The sequence below is a fragment of the Microtus pennsylvanicus genome, chromosome 4 (assembly GCF_037038515.1).
Source record: "Microtus pennsylvanicus isolate mMicPen1 chromosome 4, mMicPen1.hap1, whole genome shotgun sequence".
NCBI lineage: Eukaryota > Metazoa > Chordata > Mammalia > Rodentia > Cricetidae > Microtus > Microtus pennsylvanicus.
The window spans coordinates 63,574,213-63,595,480 of record NC_134582.1 but is presented as its reverse complement, the minus strand read 5'-3'; the positions used below and the strand labels follow the sequence as shown (position 1 = coordinate 63,595,480).

Genomic DNA, 21,268 nt, shown 5'->3' with positions numbered 1-21,268 from the left:
CAAAATATATTATATGAAAAAATGTTTAGATAAAAAATAAATTAATAAAAAGAAGCCAAGAGTAATGTGATGAAGAAAGTAATTGACGTTTATCACCTAAAATGTGATAATTTCATTACATCTCACACTGTGTTTAATTTGTCTTTATGTTATGCAATTCTACAGAACTGTTTTATTTGTAATGTAGTTCGGTTTTCATAAACAGTGTTATGATGTATCCTTTTAGCTCACATGAAACATTGTGTTCTTAAGATTCATCTGAGTACCATATGTGTATCTATTTTTCTTCTAATTACAGCATGGTAGAGTCTACATTTTACTCATCTACTTATAGTTTGGTACATCCAGGATATTCTAGATTCCCTATTAGCACTAAGAGTTCTGGGTAAACATCTGAGAGCTCTGTAATGTAAATTTTGGGAAAGGAATGTCATGAATTTTGGGTCCCAGGATCCATGTGTATTGACTTAGACCATGTGGTAGAATGTTGTCCATCACAATTACAAGACTCCACACTCCCAGGGAGTTACGTCTGACTTTACAAACTTCCATTCATCACAGGGCAGCCATCCCATACCCCGAATATTTTCCAGTACTATTTTGCAAGGAAATCATGGCTTAATATACATTTTGTTGCTATTATATATTTGGGTCTTCTTTGTGTGTCAATTAGTTGGGGAGAGTTTCCTTTCTTAGAAGTGAGATTGGGAGTAGTGACCCTGGAACCTGCGAGTAAGCTAATGCTTTCCAAAATAGCCACCCTGGACATTTTTAAGGCAGTTTTCTCAACTAGCAGAGCTTCTCCTCTCTGTCAACATTTACAGCCGAGATATTCTTGTCTAACCTAGTTTGTGAAAGTTCTTTCTCCGAGAGAAAGTTGAAAGGAGAGGTTGTATGAGCGTAGAAAGTGCTTCGGGCATATCTTCTCCTGCCAAAAAAATAAGGAAGAATGAAAGGGAATATGTAACTGAGGGTCCCATTAGAGGTGATAAAAGCTGGGAGAGAATAAAAGTACTTTAACTATGTGGGGTCACCCCAAGGATGCCTAGCAACGTGCAACAATTGTGGTGCCATAGAAACAGATAGCATTAAGTAAAAAAGTCCATGAAAAAATGGATGCTTGTTCCTCTCTACCTAATCTTTATGCCTTGGAAAGTTTATTTGAACTCTAACATTAAGTGGAAAATGATTTTGAAAATAGTTGAAAGGGACTTTAAATGCCCTGTGAGAATTATAAATAACTAAACTTATTTCAGCATCCAGGATGAAGGTTTCAAAATAAAGGTGTCTTACAGGACAGTTGCACACTTTGCTGAGCAAGAAAGAATATTTACCATCATTTATTCAACTTTTCCCTCTCTACCCACCAGTCTTCCACAAATTATATCAAATATTCATTATCAAGAATTGCCAATTTTACTTATCTGGCTATTTTTGATTTTAACTTCTTATATTCTTGTTGATACTTGTCCACTTCAAAATGTCACATCTATGCTTTCGCCTGGTTTTTGTCTTGCCTTTCAGAACTTTCTGCCATATTGCCATAGAATAGTATCATATGGCCACTGGAAAACATCTAACTTACAAACTTTCTATTCCTTTCTTAAGACTTTGTTAGTGTTTTCTTGTATCATGGCTTTTATTGGAGAAATGTAAGGAAACATATGTCTATGTCTACCCCAGATAGTTCTCTTTTCAAGGAAAGAATCCTGACACAGTCTCTATTCATCAGGGTTCTCTAGAGTAACAGAGCTTATAGAATGAACCCCTCTCTATATATTAAAAAGGGGTTAGGAGAATGGTTTACAGGCTGTGGTTCTGCTACTCCAACGACTATAAACAGAAGGCTCAAGGTCCCAAAGACCCAGGAGTTGTTCAGTACATGAGCTTGGATGTCTCATCTTGATTTGGATATACTCTAGAATCCTCAAAAAGCAGGCTCTAACATCAGTAAAAGAACAGACTTGCCAGCAACTAGTGATCAAACAGACAAAAAGAAAAAGTTTTGTCCTTCCATGTTTTTATGTAGCATTCCAGCTGAAGGTGGGGCCCAGATTAGAAGTGGGTTTTCCAAATTCAAAAGATCTGGATTAAAGCTCTATCTTCCCTGGTTTAAATTCTGGATTACAAGTTGATATTCCCACTTCAAATTAAGTAAAAGTCCCTATATGCGTGCCCTTCATTTTTTTGAATTTTTGTTAATCACAGATATGGTCAACTTGACAACCAAAAATAGCCATCATATAGTCCAACCTGCAAACTAATGAGGTTATTAGGGTTTCCCACAGGAGCATGGACAACTCAAATTCAGGCTCGCTACCAAGAAGTCTAGTACCAGCACATGCACTTGTCAAGAGCAGAGCGAGTGAACAATCTCACATCTAGACAATTATTTACCTCTTATATAATTCTTTGGTTGGAAAGAGATCTCCTAAGTTCCGATGAAGGCATTGTGAGCGCCGTTAGCTTCATGAGCCACCCTACTCCCTTTCCATGTTGATGAGCTCAGTCTTCAGCACTACCTGGCAGTGATCACAGCTGCTTTGTTTTAAGATGGTTATGGTCATTTCCAGCCAGGAGCAGACAGATACTCTACAATGCTCTTCCACATCGAACGTCACTGTCTCTAGCAGATGACAGAGCAGCTCTTCCATTACCACCCCCCTCCTCCTCTCTGGCATATGTCTCTGGTCTGGCATGACTTTTTTCTATTTACTTTATCAACAGATTGGACTTCTCTCTTACTCTTTGCCTTTATGGATAAATCCCATTCCTTACATAAAAATCTCAGTTTGAGATGATCATCCTCTGTTCTTTTATCCAGATTAAACTGAACGATTTTCCATAATACTTCTTCCAATACACACAGAGAAATCCAGTTATTGGAGTTATAGAATTATATGTAAACTTACATGTACATATATATTAAATAGTATGATATTAATGTTCCACACCAAGAAAAATATAATATCTTTACATTTATATAGACTGTAAAATTATGATATGAAACAAGCAGAATTTCATTGCATGGAATGGTTTGAGATTAACAAAACAATATGAGTATTTATGGAATTTTAAGAAGAATATCAGCTTCTCAATTTTATATCTTGTTTGTACTGCCCAAGAAAATAATGAACCTCAGTGAAGTGAATATGTACAGTCTCTGACATGATAAACTGTGGAATAAATTTCTTGGAAGTTGTTCACAGCATTATGGGAAAATTGAAACACTCAATGGTGATGACATATAGAGACAACATCAAGGATTAAATGGAAGCAGAAAGTAAGTGACCTGGAGGAGGATACAGTTTTAAAGAACTGGCCTGGCAGAAACAGAGTCTAGAGGGGTGATGTAATGGGTAAGAATCTTTGATGTCCAGGCATGAGGATCAGGATTGAATCCAAACACTCCCTTTAAAAGCTAGGCCTGTCCTGACTTGAGTTTATAATCCCTGCTCTGTGGCAGAGATATGATGATTTCATGGCCTTGACTGCTTAGTTTCTGGTCCAGTGAGAGATGTTGTCTAGAGGAAAAGGGTGGAGAATGATAAAGCAGGACCTCTATCCCATTTGGTTTCTACATGAATTCACAGGTACATACCAATGCACACATGCACATCCATGCAGCCACACAAATAAATAAAAATTTCCTTAAATATACTGAATATTTTTAAAATTCCTACTATCAATATTTGATGTTTGTTCAAGTATTTATCTTTTTAATTATTTTTATTGATTTGTATTGAGCTCTACATTTTTCTCTGTGTCCATCTCTGCCTCTCCCCTTCCCTTCAACCTTCCCTCAAGGTCGCCATGCTCTCAATTTACTCAGGAGATCTTGTCTTTTTCTCCTTCCCATGTAGATCAGATCTATGTGTGCCATTCTTAGTGTTCTCTTTGTTGTCTTGGTTCCCTGGGATTGTGATTTGTGGGCTGGTTTTCTTTACTTTATGTTTAAAAACCACCTATGAGTGAGTACATGTGATACTTGTCTTTCTATGTCTGAGTTACCTCTCTCAAAATGATGTTTTCTAGCTCCATCCATTTTCCTGCAAAATTCAAAATGTTGTTATTTTTTTTCTGTTGTGTAGTACAGTATTAGCTTTAAAAAATGGAAAAAGATTACAAATTGAGGGCTCAGAAAAACTGTATTCAGTAATGTAAGAAACACTTGCTCAATGAACAATGACAGAATGAGAATATCATAAGTAAAAGTTGTCATTAGAATTAAAATGGACTGTTGCAAAAGTTTAATACTGAATGTTTCTCTTTCCTCATTTTTGTGTCTTTCTGTAGATGACATATTTAATGGAATGACTTCTGCTGTCTATCTTTTAAGAACTTGTAAGTAAAAATTTCAAAAATTGCTACTATAAGATAGTTTGACATCAAAAAGATCACATATCAAAGGCTTGCTGTTAATGTTTGCCTTCAACAGTTTTCCCATCACAGCAAGAAACTTATTTTTAGGTAACCTAAATTCTACTAGACAAAGTTGAGAGGGCTTTTGGTCTTTCTTCTTGTTTTTCAGCTGATATTGAAATCTAACTTGGCCTAAACTAGGAAAAGAATCCGATTTAGTACCATTCTCAGTTTGTTCTCAATCTCTCTCTCCTCTTTCTCTCTCCTACTTCCCTCCTATGGACTCATTCTATAAACAAGACAATTTGGACAGAAATCCATGCTAACTTTTGCTCTTTTTAAAGTCATTTAAGATAGATTTCTGCACTCCTCTCTTCTACACTCACTATTGGCTTGCTGTAGTTTCAACTATGACATCTTTAGATCTATGCTCATTCTTCTGCCCAAACACCTTGTGTTTGTTTCCTTTTTCTTGTCCAAAAATTGATTTTTTTTGTTTTCAAATGTAGTTTTGCTATTTACTTTTTTTTCAAACAGGGCATTCAATTATTTTTATGAAATATAGATAGGATTATATCATATTTATTTGAAAAGCAAGAATATTCCAAACCCATAAGCATGTCACATACAAGTTAAGATGTTTGGTTTTGCTGCAGTTGTCTAGCATCAATTCTTGTCCCCCTATTACCTCTTTATTACCTACACTTTGTCTTCCACAAACCATAGTCAATGGTTTTCATATCCACTTCCTCATGCTGGAATCTCCTATCACTTTCTTCACCTGAATAATTACTATTCTTTCTACAATTTTCAGGTGAGTCGTGCATTATATGATCAGTTCTCCATCTCAATCATAACTCCTTCTCCTGTGATGACCCACGCATCTCCGTGTAGGTGGAGCGTTGTACTGTATTAATTTCAAATGTCTCAGATTATCTATGCCCTGTCATTTCTGTAGTTACAGGATAAACACATACTAGTAGTTTCTAAATAAATGACAAGGAAAACTTACAATGTTAAAGTTGAATTTAAGGAAAGAAATGTTTCAGTAAGTCCTCAGAATAATCTAAATGCAACAATGATCTTTTTTTCTATAAATCTAGTACTTAGGCAGTGGAGAGAATTTGCCAGCGGGAATGTGAGCTATTCTCCTGAAAGGCTTTCCTATTCTGTGACATGCTCAGTTCTTCTCATTCTCTGTTATACTCTGTTTTCTCAGAGTTCATCTAGAACATTAGTAAACTTTTTCTGTAAAGTTCCAAATAATAATTACCTTAAGGTTCACAAACTGGTTCCATTCCTTTCCTCTATGTAAACAGCCACAGACAACTTACGAGTGCAACTTGGTCCCAGAATACTTCTCACAAAATAGGCCAAACTGGGATTTAGTCTGTAATTTTCCAATCCTTGATCTCATCTTAGAGTTTAGGTGAATATATCTAGGTTCCTACTACAGATTGTGGACTGAGAAAACTCCCAAAATGTGAGTGACTCTCGACTTTGAAATTCCAGACGTTTGTGAGGACTAATGCATGGGTGTTGCTCACATATGGTAGGACTGCTTAGGATGATTTACAGTGCTTTATCTCCCAGGACTCCAAACAATAAACCATCTCAATAGAATTTCTGCAGTGCTCACAAATCAGAAGTGTTTCCATGAAGTCTCCCCAAAAATACATTGGATATTCTGGTTACTTCAAAACAACCACGGAAAATGCAAGACGTTCCACAGTGTGGCATCTGCAATTCACTAAGCTAAATACTATTCTTCCTGAGCTACGTCATTTCTGTGGCTACGTGACCTCTAGGGCACTACATTTTCTAAACCCTTCCAGGTGATCAAGGGAGTAAGCGTACAGTAACTTCTTCCACACTTTCCAAATTGCTGGTAAATTAAGGAATTTTGCTGTATGTCTCCCTAGACAGCACTCCATAGCACCCAGGCACAGTTACTGAGTCCTCTAGAACGTGATTCCAGTATTCCTTCTCCAACTCCAGTATCTGTACACATCAGTTTGCAGAATCTTTAAAGATATCTGGAAGAATACATAAAGAATTTTTACTGAATAGAGCAGATTATATAACTTCTTCAAAGACATAAAATAAATCCATATCCATGTCATATTTAGAAATGATATTTTGTTTGGGGAAGTGCAGACCCTACACTTTGGGAACCATCCTTTGTGTCACATTTCCAATAGCTGTGGGGAAGTGACATGACTATATACTGTATTTAAATAAAAAGTAATACTGACTGTCTTGAGTATCTTCAAGAATTAACCTTCAAAAATTGGATCTGGTGAAAGGAACAATATATGTGCTATTATGGGTGTAGAAAAGAAACACTGTATCTTGGGCTTCTCAAAAACAAATGCAATTTCAGATATGTGAAAATCTTCGTTGTATTTTGTTTACTGATTTTTGCAGAGGTAAAGTAGTTGCTATAAAGCCAATACAAAATTGATCCAATTCTTTAATTTTGAGTTATTTCATTGCTCCTCCTGTTTATTTGTATTGAGTTTTTCTTGCTTTTCTTCATGTCTGAGGAAAGGAGTAACTTTGGCTGTGAGCTGTCCTTGGACATCACCTTCCCTGTCATTCTACTTCAGGTCCATGCTCCTATCTTGGTGACTGAGCACATTCCAACACAGCACCTGCCAAGAAACAACTGTTTTTTAGAGATCTTAATTTGACATTCGAGAAAACAGATGAGCTGTAGAAAGAATGTCATTTTGCCTTGGAGGACATACTCGAGGTAGGTCATAAAATTTTGTGAAAAAAATAAGCAAAGGCACATAAATTAGGAATTCTTCAATTTTGAACTCTCCTGCTTTTACTATATCATCAGTTTTGGAGATCGTTTCTACACATATGTTTTAAGTGAATCCCAACATCAGCATTATACCATGTCATCATTAACATGCTAATAATCTACATGAGACTCTGCCAGAGTCATCTTAATCTGACCATTTAGTTTACAGTTCATGTTCATCTCCTTCAAGAAATAAAAAGATTTAAGGAGGACAAAGTCTAAACAGTGGAGTCAGGCAATTTAGGGATATCCTGTAGTAGGCAGGATCAACATAGGCTGGTAGCAATTCAAAAAGTAAAATTATTATGTGCTGGGAACTTTATATATTTGTGTTTCTATTTTGATGATCTATGCAAGAATGCCATTTTCCCTTAATTAGAAATGTAATTATTTTAAATGATAAGGAATAATTTTTTTCATTTTCAAAAGAATTTCTGATATATTGTTTTTAACTTAAAAGCTGGACACAGTTATTATGTATATTTTATGGTCTTGCATAAGCATAGGAGATGAGCGATATGACGCCAAATTAATAATTAATAAACAGACTTTACCAGTTCATAGCACGAGTATGAAACCAGCCTAAGTTTGACAGTGAGATCCTGTCTCATTTTAAATAAATAAATGGATAAATAAAGCAACAACAATAGTAAAATAATCTTGAAAAAAATATTGTCAATAGAATAAATTCAATGTTGTCTTAATTCTTCACCTAACAGGATTTTTGGTTTTAGCATATTTATAATACATATATGATATATATATAATAATGTATATTTATATATATCATATATGATAATATATATAATATAACTTTGTATTACATTTGAAAATACATAAATATTAACTTTTTAAGTGGCCGTGAGAAGAGAAAGAACTATAAGACATGATGTCCCGTTTGTGAATAAGAAAACTGGTGTGAGAAAGTGAGTCACAGAGGCCACGTGGATCATTGTGTCTGTCTCACGACCAGAAACCACGTCAGGGGCCACTTGTCTATGGCCTGTCATTTCATTCTTCAGGTAGAAATATGGGTCTGGGAGTGGATGGGGCTGGGGCAGCTTGTGAGTGAAAGACAGAAGCCTTGCAGGCATCTTTCACTTCCTTCACAGAGAAAAGGGAATGGGAAGCTCCTTTCATGGGAATGGGAAAGTGTGCATGTGGCTGTACAGTCCCGGGTGCCACAGTGTTTATTCTGGGAGCTTTTTTCAGCAATGGATGTAGAAGCTAAGTCTCCCAGGAGACAGAGTCCTTTTTTCCATCCAAGCCACTCATTCCAGAAGCAGCAGGCATAATCCAAAGTTCTGAAACCAAGGTTGTAGAAGGTCAGCAGTCAAGCAAAATTCTCCTGAGAAGAATGGAAATACATGTTTTCAGAAACTATTGTTTACTTGGTTGTTTCAAGGCAGTGAAAGAGAAGAGAGTGTAAATATAGACACAAGAAAATGATAGAAAGAAAAAGCAGGCAGAGCTCACACAAGATTTGTTACTTTGTTTGGAAAGCAGTGATGATGTACTTCCTTTCCATATGATCTTTTACCAGCTGAACAGTACCTACAGCTTATTATCAAATTATATTAGGAAAAAATAAAAGCAGAGTAACAATTTCCATCTAATCATAAGAGTAAATTGACAGAAAATTTCAACTTGTGTTAACAGTCACCAGTGAACCTGTGTAAAAACCCTGCAGGACTTCAGACTGCCTCACAAAAGGCAAGCTTTATCTCCTGAAATGTTAATACAGCATGCCATCTGGGCTTACTCATGCCGTAAAGCAATAAAGCAAAGACATTCTCTTGGCTTGGAAAAGTTCTTTTGGTGAGTCTCTCTCTTTCTGTGTGTAAGTTCTTCAGTGTGTGTGTCTCTCTCTCTCTCCCTCCACCCCCCCTCTCTCTGTGTGTGTGGAAGTTCTTCAGTGAGTCTGTGTGTGTGTAAGTTCTTCAGTGAGTCTCCTCTCTCTCTCTCTCTCTCTCTCTCTCTCTCTCTCTCTCTCTCTCTCTCTCTCTCTGTGTGTGTAAGTTCTTCAGTGAGTCTCTCTCTCTCTCTCTTCAGTGAGTCTCTCTCTCTCTCTCTCTCTCTCTCTCTCTCTGTGTGTGTGTGTGTGTGTGTGTGTGTGTGTGTGTGTTGGGAGGTCGCCTCAGCCCTGGAAGCCGGCAGAAGGAGCAGATGGCATTGTCTTTGAGCACTAGCTGATCTTCTGAGTAAAGATCATTCAGGTTAAGTTTTAGGAGTCTATTTCCAGATGAAGATATTAAATTCTGCGATTGATCCTCCCTGAAAGATAAAAAAGTCTTTGGTCTGGAAGCCTGTGGAACTTCCATATTTAAATAATCCTTCCGAGGCTACTCAATAAATGCTGTGTGTTTCCTTGCAACCCAGTTCACAGCCATTAACAAATTTCAGAGACTTAAAGACATTGTATTGGCAAGACTAAAACCCTATTTTCTGTATTGACTTTTGCATGTTTGAGTTTTTCTGTGTATGTTTGTATGAAGCTCATGAGTCTCATAGACACACAGGGGTGTATGTTCATTTGAAAACCAGAGGACAACCTCAGGCATCCTTTCTCAGGCACTGTGCACCTCGTTTATGGCTCAAAGCTTGCTAATTGGATCAGGTGGCTGTCTAACCAGACCCGAGGATATGCCCCTCTTAGTCTTGGTGAAACTGGAATTAATTGGACACTCCTTCATGCCTGACTTTTTAATGTGGTCTCTGGATATCAAACATGCTTGCAAATTAATCACTTTACCACTGAGCTTTTTTGGCAGCTTTTCACATGTCCACTTGCTCAGGACATTTGCTTTCTTTTTCTTCCAAACCGCACAGTGAAAACACCAGTGTGGAAAATAACTGATGTAAAAAGCGATTCATACGTGTAAAGCTAAAACAGTTGCCCTTCCAGGATATTTGAGGATTAACTGATTCACACACACACACACACACACACACACACACACACACACACACCCCACACACCCCCCCCCACAAACCCCACACACAAACGTGCGGATTGTTACAGCCAAGCGTCTTTCGTTGTGACTGGGAATCTCTGACCCTGACACTCTGCAGTGCAGCTGACTTTATTAGAAAACTAAACAGTTAACTAGTTCTGCTCTTGGGTAGAGAGCAGTTCATGGTTGAGACTCTTATCTTTTCTAGCCACTTCATTGCCGAGGATGTATTTGGACTATTCTGAGGTCTCCAGGCTTTTGGGCCCTTTACTGAAGAAAGGATTCTGCTTTTTGCCAGTTCAAAGTGCTACAGATGCCCTTGGATCTACTTTCGATAAGCAGGAATCAAACCTAAAGAACTTTTTTGAAGTTTGCTCGTTAGTCCACTCAAAGCAAAGAAAAAAAGGGGCAATTTCCATATGAAATTGAAATTGGGTTTCCCTTTACAAACATCTTACTCTGTAAGTCTTGAATACAGCAAATAGCAGCTGCCAATCTTTCTGAGTGACTCCCAAAGAAGAGCTTGGGAGTTGTAAGACAAAAATGGGTGGAATACATGGATTTCATCCTGCGTAATGAAAGCCCATTGTGTGAGGACCTTTCAGAGTATAATTGAAAAGACTTTTAAAGTCCACACCTTCACCACTAATTGCTAAGCGTATTTTTACCACCAGAAACTCAGGCTGCTGCTTAAAAGGTTTATAAGTGATGGTGTGAGGAAATAAAGTGCTGTCAACCAAAAAACTTATTAAAATGTGTTCTTCTTTCATGTTCTGGAAGCAGCAACGAAGGCTTTGTTTGTAGAATTGTGGGTGAATGACCGGAGTCTACAACTAGAGGAAGGAATGATAAAAAAACACTGGGGGAAATGCAGTTGGTACAATTGATGTAACATTCAGTATGTCACAATTCCTGGGAATTGCACTGAGACCAGCATCTAAAATGGGCAGCTTTTTCTTATCCAAAGCAGTTGGGAGACAGAAAGCAGTAAGGATTTATGAGGAAAATTGCAAATCCTTTGACATCTATTCTCTAACAATTATTTGAATAATGAAACATTGTAGATTTTATAAAAATCTGTTTATATTGTTTAGGTTTTAAGCAACATGTTCAAATATATATAAATGGGAGAACATGATTCATTGTCTCAGTCATTGAAGTCATCTAAATATTTCTTTATTATTTATGTCATGACTGCTTCCATTCAAAAATAAACTTGCCCATTTTAAAACTTTATTTCCCATTTTGAGTGAATCATGTTTCTTTGGCCTATTCATGATCACTGTCTTTTTCTTTTATTGGACCCAACCAAAATGACAATTCTCAGGTGGTCTAATCACAGGGAAAGAACTTGATAACATTTTGAATATGTCTTACTCTAACTCTGGCATAAGCACTCATGAATGTGAGGTTTAAAATGGCATAGATGACTTAATTTGCTCCTATTAACCCATACTCCAAGTTTTTTTCTCATATTAAGGGTAAAATATTATTAATAGGTTATTTTTAGTAACTACAACATATTAAGACATTTACTACATGCATTGCTTACCTGTTTCAAAACCATCTTTAAGTGACATAATAGAAAATATAACAATATAAAGCCAGGCACAGTGGCACAGACCTATACTGAACACTTTGAGATTCAGACAGGAAAATCGCGATTTCAGTGTCATCTTTTGACAGTTTTGAGCCAGTCTGGACTCGATGACAGTGTCAAAAATCAAACCTCCAGCAAACCTAGCAAACTATAAAAAGAAAATATAATGATATGATACAAACACAATTTTCTGTAAGTCCAGTTCTAGGAAGGCAATGCCTCCATTTGACCTCACTGGGCACAAGACACACACACACACACATGCAGGGAAAATATGCACAAACACAAATAAAATCATTTTAAAAAATGATTGAATGAATACAACTTTAATTCAACAATTCATGATGACTAGAAACAAATGTGATGTTGATATTCTCATCTAATTATGGGAAAGGACAACGTAAGGCTCTTGTTTAATAGGAATTGTCTCAGCCAGTACCTTATAATTCTTGAGAAATAGTGTGTCTGCAGTCCAGCCCCAAGATTAGAAGAAAATCATATACAAAGAAGCTATTTGACTTTACACAGAAATATTAGATTGAAATGTGTCTTTCTCCCTAACACCTGCTAACTGATATATTACAGGTTCGGAGACCAGCTGAATTAGGAATTATGTTCTAGCATGTAATATTTTTGGTACTATTTTTACGTGAGAAGTTTAATGAATACTGTACACACTTTGGGAATAGCTGCATATTACAATCTTATTTCCATTTCATAAATATGTCATTTTATTAAAACATACTTATTGAGTACTATAGATACAGGGAACTCTGACCTTGCTAACATTTCAAGATGGAGTTTTCTTCTGAAATCTAGACCAATTGTGCCTGTTAGCTTAAGTGACATAATATTTAGTATTATTTTAGAGAAATGCAGAGTACAGTTGAAGTGTCTGTTATGATATGTTACATTCATCCAGATAGCGCAGAGCTGTTTGTGAAAAGCCAGTTACTCATTACTCAGGAAAGGTGCATGCCCTTGAGTACTGAAACTCATGATGGTGTTCATTGGAGGTCAGAGACAAAGTCCAAATATTTGGGGTGTAGTTTAGAAAACAAGGAGCATGTCTTCTTCAAGAATTACTGGATCAATTTTTTTAATCAGGAGATTCAGTGTGAAATTTGATTAAAGTGAATCAAATATTTCAAGACCCCAAAGAGACTGTTGACTAATATAGTGATATTTTCATTGTGTTTTAATAAATAAAGTTTGCCTGAAAAATCAGAGTGCAAAGTTAGTCATACGAGCCAGGCATACAGGGCAGGCAGTGGTGGCACACACCTTTAATCCCAGCAGCCACATTACTTAGACATAGAGGCTGGGTAGTAGTGGTGCACGCCTTTAATCCAACCCTAGAGAGGAATATAAACTGGGGTAAAACGGGAACTTGGTCTATTTTCAGTCTGAAGATTTCACAGAGGTAAGAGCTCTGTAGTGGTTAGCTGCTTTGCTTCTCTGATCTTTCAACTTGAACACCAATATCTGTCTCTGTGTTTTTATTATTCCTGTTACACACTGAACCAGTTGCTGACATTCTCTCAGAAATCAAAAACAGACATATCTGCTTCTGCTTATGTCTATTCTCACTACTAAGATCACGTGCTTCAGGATTACAGGGAAAATTATAGGCTTCTATGACCAACAATGAATATGGGTAGATTCAGGTAATTATAATCAATCTAGTTCAAGAAGTTTGCTTTTTCTCATTGACCTACTCAGACACCAACTTATGTGTTGATTAAATTCCTTACCCACCTCTGGCCAAGTGAGAAATACGTTTACATCTCCTTTTGTCTAATGCAGACAATATAGCTAGAACTGACTTTTTCTATCTACCTACATCATAACTTTATTAGTTCCTTTATTTTGCTACAATAAACATTGTGGCCAAAATAGCCTAGAGAAGAAAATATTTTTTTGGCTTACACTTCTAGACCAAGAGTCTATAAGGGAAAGGAGGCATGGCAGTATACAACCTGAACAGAAGGAGGTCAATCACATCTTTTTTTCCAATACAGGAAAAAGAGAAAGCTAGAAGTGGCGTGAGGCTATAAACACTCAAAAACCTCCCCAAGTGATGTGCTTCATTCCGAAAGGATCCAAGTCTTAAACATTTCACTGTCTAACAGCAAATTAGCTGGGCGCCAACTATTCACACACATGAGCCTCAGCAGGACATTTTCCCCCAGATCACCACACTAGCTGTTGAATTTTAGCACTGTGTATTGAAAAAGCTAAATTTAAAGATGGTGTCCTTTGCATTGTTACTACCATTAGAAGTGAAGTCCAAAATACCTATCGGGAGGGGAAAAATCAAAACTAAATCCACTACACATCTTGTAAGCAATATCTAGATACTGACCTCTTGCTTGAGAGAGATAAAATATTCCTTATCATCTAATTTTCTTTCACTGTGGTTCTTACGTGGTAACGAATGAGCCTCTTGCACTAGCATCTCTTTTAGATCAACAGGGGTAGTTCAATAAACATAGGATTTATACAATGAGGATTGTGATAATTACTAACCAGGTGGTCGTGGGTAATCCACTTTATCTCCCTGATCACACATCTAAATGAGGAATAGCTGATGTTTTGTATCTAAACGAGGAATAGCTGATGTTTTCCCATGTTAAGTAAGATTAACTAAAGCATCTCCATCCATCGCCAGATGAAGGTTCTATGGTGATATGCAAGATATTCATCAGTATGTCTATAGGATAGGGCCATTTCAGGTTCCCTATCCTCAGCTGCCCAAGGAACTAACTGGGGACATCGCTCTGGGCCCCTGGGAACCCCTGTAGGTTCAAGTCTCTTGCCAACCCTAAGATGGCTCCACATTGGAGCGCTGGAACGAGCTCCCAAGGTCCCAGTGAGGAGCAGAAGGAGGGAGAACATGAGCAAGGAAGTCAGGACTGTGAGGGGCACACCCACCCACTGAGACAGTGGGGCTGATCCATTGGGAGCTCACCAAGGCCAGCTGGACTGTGACTGAAAAAGCATGGGACAAAACCGGACTCTCTGAACAGGGCGGACAATGAGGGCTGCTGAGAAGCCAAGGACAATGGCACTGGGTTTTGATCCTACTTCATGTTCTGGCTTTGTGGAAGCCTAGTCTGTTTGGATGCTCACCTTCCTAGACCTGGATGGAGGGGGGAAAGACCTTGGACTTTCCACAGGGCAGGGAACCCTGACTACTCTTAGGACTGGAGAGGGAGGGGGAGAGGAGTGGGGGAAGGGAGAAAGGAGTGGGAGGAGGGGGAGGGAAATGGGAGGCTGGGAGGAGGAGGAAATTTTTTTTCAATAAAAATAAATAAAAAAGATTAACTAAACCAATATTTAATATTTCTAGTAGTTCTTCAAAATGTAACTTGACACTTCCCTGTTCTTTCCTAGGTTTGCATAAAATTGATGAAAAAGACATGATGTTAAGACAATTAATTCTTCTTCCATTATCATGATATTTTTGATATCTTGAAGAAAATAAGCAGCACATTGAAAATAGTGAGTTTTCAGAGAAGAGACAATGGATGGTATGCTTGTTGGAAGGACACTTTCTTCATCTAAGGTCCTAATCTTATTTACTGACAATGTATGTCAGCATCATTTGTGTGCAAATGTACACAATAAGTTAAGTGTAATTATGAAAGCATATGTCAGATAAATGTAACAACAAAGTAATCAAAATATTACAATGGTCTTGACCTCCTTTTTATTCCAATTTATTAAAAATGTAACTTAAATCTTTGACTAGCGATTTTACTTAATATGCTACAAACTTCCACTGTCTCATACTTTTGGGGACCGATTTTCCTTCCTATTTATCTACTATAAAAGGTAAGTAGAAACCTTTAATTTCAGAACTATGTTACAAACAACCCCTTGCTTCCTATGATTCAAATTATAAATTGACTAGTAAACTGGACAGGAAGAGTGGGCTGTAGTTCTCAGCTAGCTACACAGGGACAAGTGAACACTGACGTTTTCCAGTGACTCGACTTGTTCGACTCTGGTGTTTGCTGACTAGAAGCAGTAAATACTTTTTAATTTACAAACATTTTAATCTATAATGTTTGTACCAGGATTTAAGTCTTCCTTAGTTGGAGAATATCTAAACTGTTTGATTTCAATGATATTTTGATTAAAATATTGTTCTGATCCTGAATAAACATTTTATAAAAAATGACTCAGAGTAATGATCATGTATGTAAAATACTGGCTTTAATGATATTGATTTATATTTATATTTAATGGCCAAATATAGCAAAATTTAATTCTTTAAACTTTTAACATGTTTAGCTCAGTGTTACTCATTATAGTCTAGACATGTTCTAGCCATCACCACTATCTGTTACTGAAATCTCTTCCTCATTCCAAACAAGAAGTTTGAAACCATTAAATAAGAACTCTAAATATCCATCATCTCATTTTCCTGTAGTCTTTTCATTTTTGTGTCTATAATCTGTACATTTTAAATATTTCATTGATGTGGAGTTCCCTCTGCATGTTATGAATAAGTTTTATTACCATTGGTTAATAAAGAAACTGCTTTGTCCTATAGAAGGGCCGAATATAGACAATCTGGAAGATATATAGAAAGAGTAAGCAGAGTCAGAGAGATGCCATGCAGCTTCCAAAGGAGACAGTTGCCAGAACTTTACCAGTAGGCCACAGCCTCGTGGTGATACACAGTTTAATAGAAATGGGTTAATTTAAGATGGAAGGGCTAGCTAAGAATACACTTAAGCTATTGGCCAAATAGTGTTGTAATTAATATAGTTTCTGTGTGATTATTTGGGGCAGGGTGGCTGGGAATTGAATGAGCGGTCTCTGCCTATATTTCATAAATATATGAAATATGTAAAGCATATTTCAAACTAAGTATTGATGGAAAGTTCATTTTATTTCAACATGTACCCAGATTCCATATATACTCCACTAATAAATACTTATTTGTTTGCTGTGGATAATGTTTCAGTGAATACTGGCATGCAATGTTTTTGATAAACTACCTACTCCCAACCTTTTAGTTAAATTTTAAGAAGTACAATTACTGAGTTGGGTAGTATTTCTATTTTAGCTTTTTCTGTAAGTGCCAAACACTTCTCCATCACATTGAGCTTTGGTGTACATATTCCTATTCTTCTAGGTTCTCCACAATACCATGTCATGTTCTATGTATGTTGGAAACATTGTTCTCATGGTGTGGATAAGGTTTCATTGAGACTTTTATTTGCATGCCCTATATATTTAATAATCTCAATCCCCTTTCATGGGTTTAATGGCCATTTTCATATTTGATTTAAAAAATCAGATGTGAACTTCTGCCAGTTTGTGAAGCATGTTTTCTTTTTGCTGAATTATAAGAGTTTAATATTAGATGTAATAAATGATGGACAACAGACCCTAATGGCATGCAATTTGCAGATACTGTTGTAGAAGGAGCTGCGGGCTGTGTTCCTGCCGCCCAGCTCTCAGCCGCCTGGCTGGCTTATGCCCCAAAATAACAACACACAAACTGTATTCATATAAACACTGCATGGCCCATTTCTATTATTGTGTGTAGCACCATGAGGTGGTGACTTACCAGGGAGATTTTAGCCTACGTCCATCTTGGGTTGGAGCTTCATCGCATCTGCCTCAGATAATGAAAGCAACGGATATATGACACTCCCACATCATACTGTTTTTTCCCATTCTGAAGTTATCTTTTCACTTTCTCAAACACAGTCTTTGACATACAGAAATTCTAACTTTTAAAAATTCACTAAATTACATTAGCCATTTTGTCTTAATTTTTAAAAACTTGGGTGAATTAATTTCCACAGTTTTTTAAATTTGGTAATGTCTTACTATATCCTTATTTCGGAATCAATTTTGTTGTGCCATAAGCTTACTTGTTGATAGTTTTCTTTTTTCCAACATTTATAATGTGAAATTTGTTAACCCACTGTCTTCTGTTCTCCATTGATTCTGATGTAAACCTGAAAATCTCCCTTTTGACAAGCTATTTTTCTTTTCATGCCTTTTGTTTATCATACAATAAATGTGTGTCCTTTTCAGCTTATTCTTTCTGAAGCTGATTGAGATTTTTAGATTAAATTCTTGGGTATGTAAATGCTAATGTGTGTGTACATGTGCATGTGTATATGCGTATGTGTATGTGTGTGTCTCTGTGTGTGTTTATCAAATGTAGGAGGCATTTAACTTTTATTTTTTTCAAATAATCCTTCCTGTGGTGTGGGAGGTCCTTCTATATATGTGTTTGCTTTTATTGGTTAATGAATAAAGAAAACTGCCTTGGCCTGTAATAGGATAGAATAGAGGTAGGCGGGGAAAACTAAACTGAATCCTGGGAGAAAAGGAGGCAGAGTCAGAGAGAAGCCATGGAGCCGCCATCAGAGACAGACATGCTGGAACCTTGCATGTGCACCACAACCCTCATGGTAAAATACAAAATGATAGAAATTGGTTAATTTAATAGATAAGAGTGAGCTAGAAATATGCATAAGCTAATAGGCCAATGAGTGTTGTAATTAATACAGTTTCTTTGTGGTTATTTTGGGAGTCTGGGCAGCCAGGAACGAGCAGTCTCATATTACATTCCTGTTCCATTCTTTGTCTCTTCTCCTCTTGGGACACCCACAGTTCAAACGTTGGTACACTTGGTGGCATGTTATATGTTTTCTAGGAAATATTAAACTGAATCCTTCATTTTTTATAGATCAGACTCAAAATACTAAATTTTCTTTCCAACTGATGAATGTTTTCTCTAGTTGTTCAAATCTTAGTTTTGAGTTTTATTGATTATATTATGACTGTAAGTGTACTTCCTAATGTTATAGTTGCAAATTGATTCTTAGTTAACTATCTTCTCTATTCATAGTATACCTATAACACTTTGTTTGGTTCATTTTCTCTCTTTAATGTTTTTTCCTGCTTATTTCTGGAACCTCTCTATGTATTGGCCTCAAATGTGTGATGATTATCTTGTCTCAGCTGCATCAATCCTAGGGTTACAGCCTGGTCACAGACCCAGCTTCAGCTACTTTGTTCACGTGTTCTTGGGCATATTTACACTATGCTTTTAAAGTCTTTGCCTTGTAATACCGATGCCTGGACTTTCTCATGAATAGTTCCTGCAAATTAATTTTGTTCTTATAAAAATTGTGCTTTTCCTATCTTAGTATGCCTGTTCAAGATATGAAGGCAAATAAGTTGCACAAAAAAGCACATATCTTATTCCTTTTATATAAATTTCTTTAGAAGCAAACTTGTTATATAAGGCAGATTAGTGGTTATCTAGAATTGGATAAAAATTGTTATAGACATACTTTGGTGGATAATGAAAATTTTTATTTTCTTTCTGGCATTGGTTTTATGAGCTATCTGTACATCAGTATGGACAAAATTGCATATTTTAAAAATATTCAGCTTATTGCACATTGATTATATCTCATCTCAATGACATTGGAAAAGATAGAATTTGTAGGAAAGTACATTTATAAAAAATAAATAAATCTGAATTAAAACCTGCTCAAAAACTGTATTATATCAAAATTAGATGTGTATTTGCATATATAGGTATATACATATGAATGTGCATAGGAATGCATATATTTCTCCATGTATATGTATGTGTGTGTTTATATTCATAAATATTCCTTTACCTTTCAAAAGAAACATCATTGACTCCAATAAAATTTAGTAATATTGACATCTATGGCACTAGTGAGATTTATCCACAGTTAAAATTATTCTGAAAAGTGTAGGAGTGATATCAAAGTTTCTCTGGCTATTTAAAGAGAAAATTGAATTGGAGGAGACTTTTTTTTGGTACCGTATCTGTAAGACAATAGAGGGATGTCAGTAGTGTTAAATGTAGGATGGTTCACCAGGCTAACTCTAAATAGGACTTGACTGTATTTACATTGTGGCCTAATTAAAATATAATTTCTTGATTCCTTCTTTTCCCCAATTTCCTCAGTTTTACACTTTATTTTCATTTTTTTTTCTTTTCTTGTGTTGGAAAACAAAGAGGAATGGGAACTTACAGAGGGGCAAACCCATTTCCAATGACAGTCTGAAGAGCCAGCATATGCTTATCTCCAGTTCCTTCTGTTATTTCCTCCTCTGTCCTACGCAATACCTGAATGAACGGGACACCTAGACTACTTCCCCCAAACTGACCTCCTAATATTATTTGTCAAGTACTTGGAGTGAAGTGTGACTTTTAGGGGTAAAGTGGTATACCATATCTACCAGAGTAGGGCTTCTAATAAGTCCAATTTGTGAGTCATCCTTGTACAGGGGCCATGCTAATCTCTCTGGCTTTCTAATTTTAGAACATATGCTGCTGAAATGAGCACAGACTTCCATTTCTATAAGAATACAGTATAACTGGATTTTCATCCATCCATTATAAAATATTTAGGAGTAATCTTGATTACAAATAATGAGTGTGCAAGACAAAAGGATTTTTTTGTCAATCATGGAAAACAATAATACCTACTGTAGGGAAAGGAAAGTCCAGAGGATATAAACTCATGAAAAATTAAAGTAAGAAAGTGTACAGGAGAGATAATATTTTAAATAAAAGGGCCAGAGAAGTTCTGTGAAGTGATATCTAAGGAGAACCATGAGTGACATCAATTGGCAGAGCAAAGAAGGATATGAACAAACATACAGTAAAAGGCCATAATCTCTGGCCACATGACTACTCTGAGAACTACTGAAATGATCCTGCATTGTGTACTATTCAAAGATTCAAAGTTCTCTATAGTAACAGAACGTATAGAATGAATCTCTCTTTCTCTCTCTATATATGTACATATATATACATGTATATATATACATATAGAGAATCTATCTATCTATCTATCTATCTATCTATCTATCTATCTATCTATCTATCTGGAGTGGAACTATGAGAAGTGTAGCCTTTTTTTGGAGTGAGTGTGGCTTTGTTGGAGGAAGGGTCACTATAGGGGTGGGCTTTGAGGTCTTCTATGCTCAAGCTGTGCCCAGTGTCACTGTTCACTTCCTGTTAGCTTCAGATCAAGATGTAGAAATGTAGACATCTCAGACCCTGCTCCGGCATATGTCTGCCTGCATGCTGCCATGTCTAACCAAAATATAATAGACTAAACCTCTGAAACTGTAAATCACCCACAATTAAATGTTTTCCTTTAAAAAAGTTGATGTGATCTAATTTGATCATAGTGTATCTTCACTATGATCTCTCAGACAACACACACACAGACCCACACACATTCACATACATATACACATACTCACACATATATAAATACATAAGTATGTTTGTAGAAAGGGATTTATTAGAATGACTTACAGGCTAATCCAACAGTGGCTGACTGAGAAAGGAAAGTCCAAGAAACCAAAAGTTATTCAGTGCATGAGGCTGATTTTCAGTAGATGCTTGAATTATAAAGAAGTGGACTCTAATGCTAGTCAAAGAATGGACTTGATAGCAGACAAGAACAATCAGGAAAAGAATAAAAGCTTCCTATTTCCACATTC

At 36.5% G+C, this 21,268-nt stretch overlaps 1 non-coding gene across 1 annotated transcript; it reads right to left on the bottom strand.

Annotated features, from left to right (window-relative positions):
* Positions 1–19,991: 19,991 nt before the first annotated feature.
* Positions 19,992–20,097, bottom strand: LOC142849093 (U6 spliceosomal RNA). Its single transcript, XR_012910501.1, has one exon. It is a non-coding gene; the product is annotated as a U6 spliceosomal RNA (small nuclear RNA).
* Positions 20,098–21,268: the final 1,171 nt, after the last annotated feature.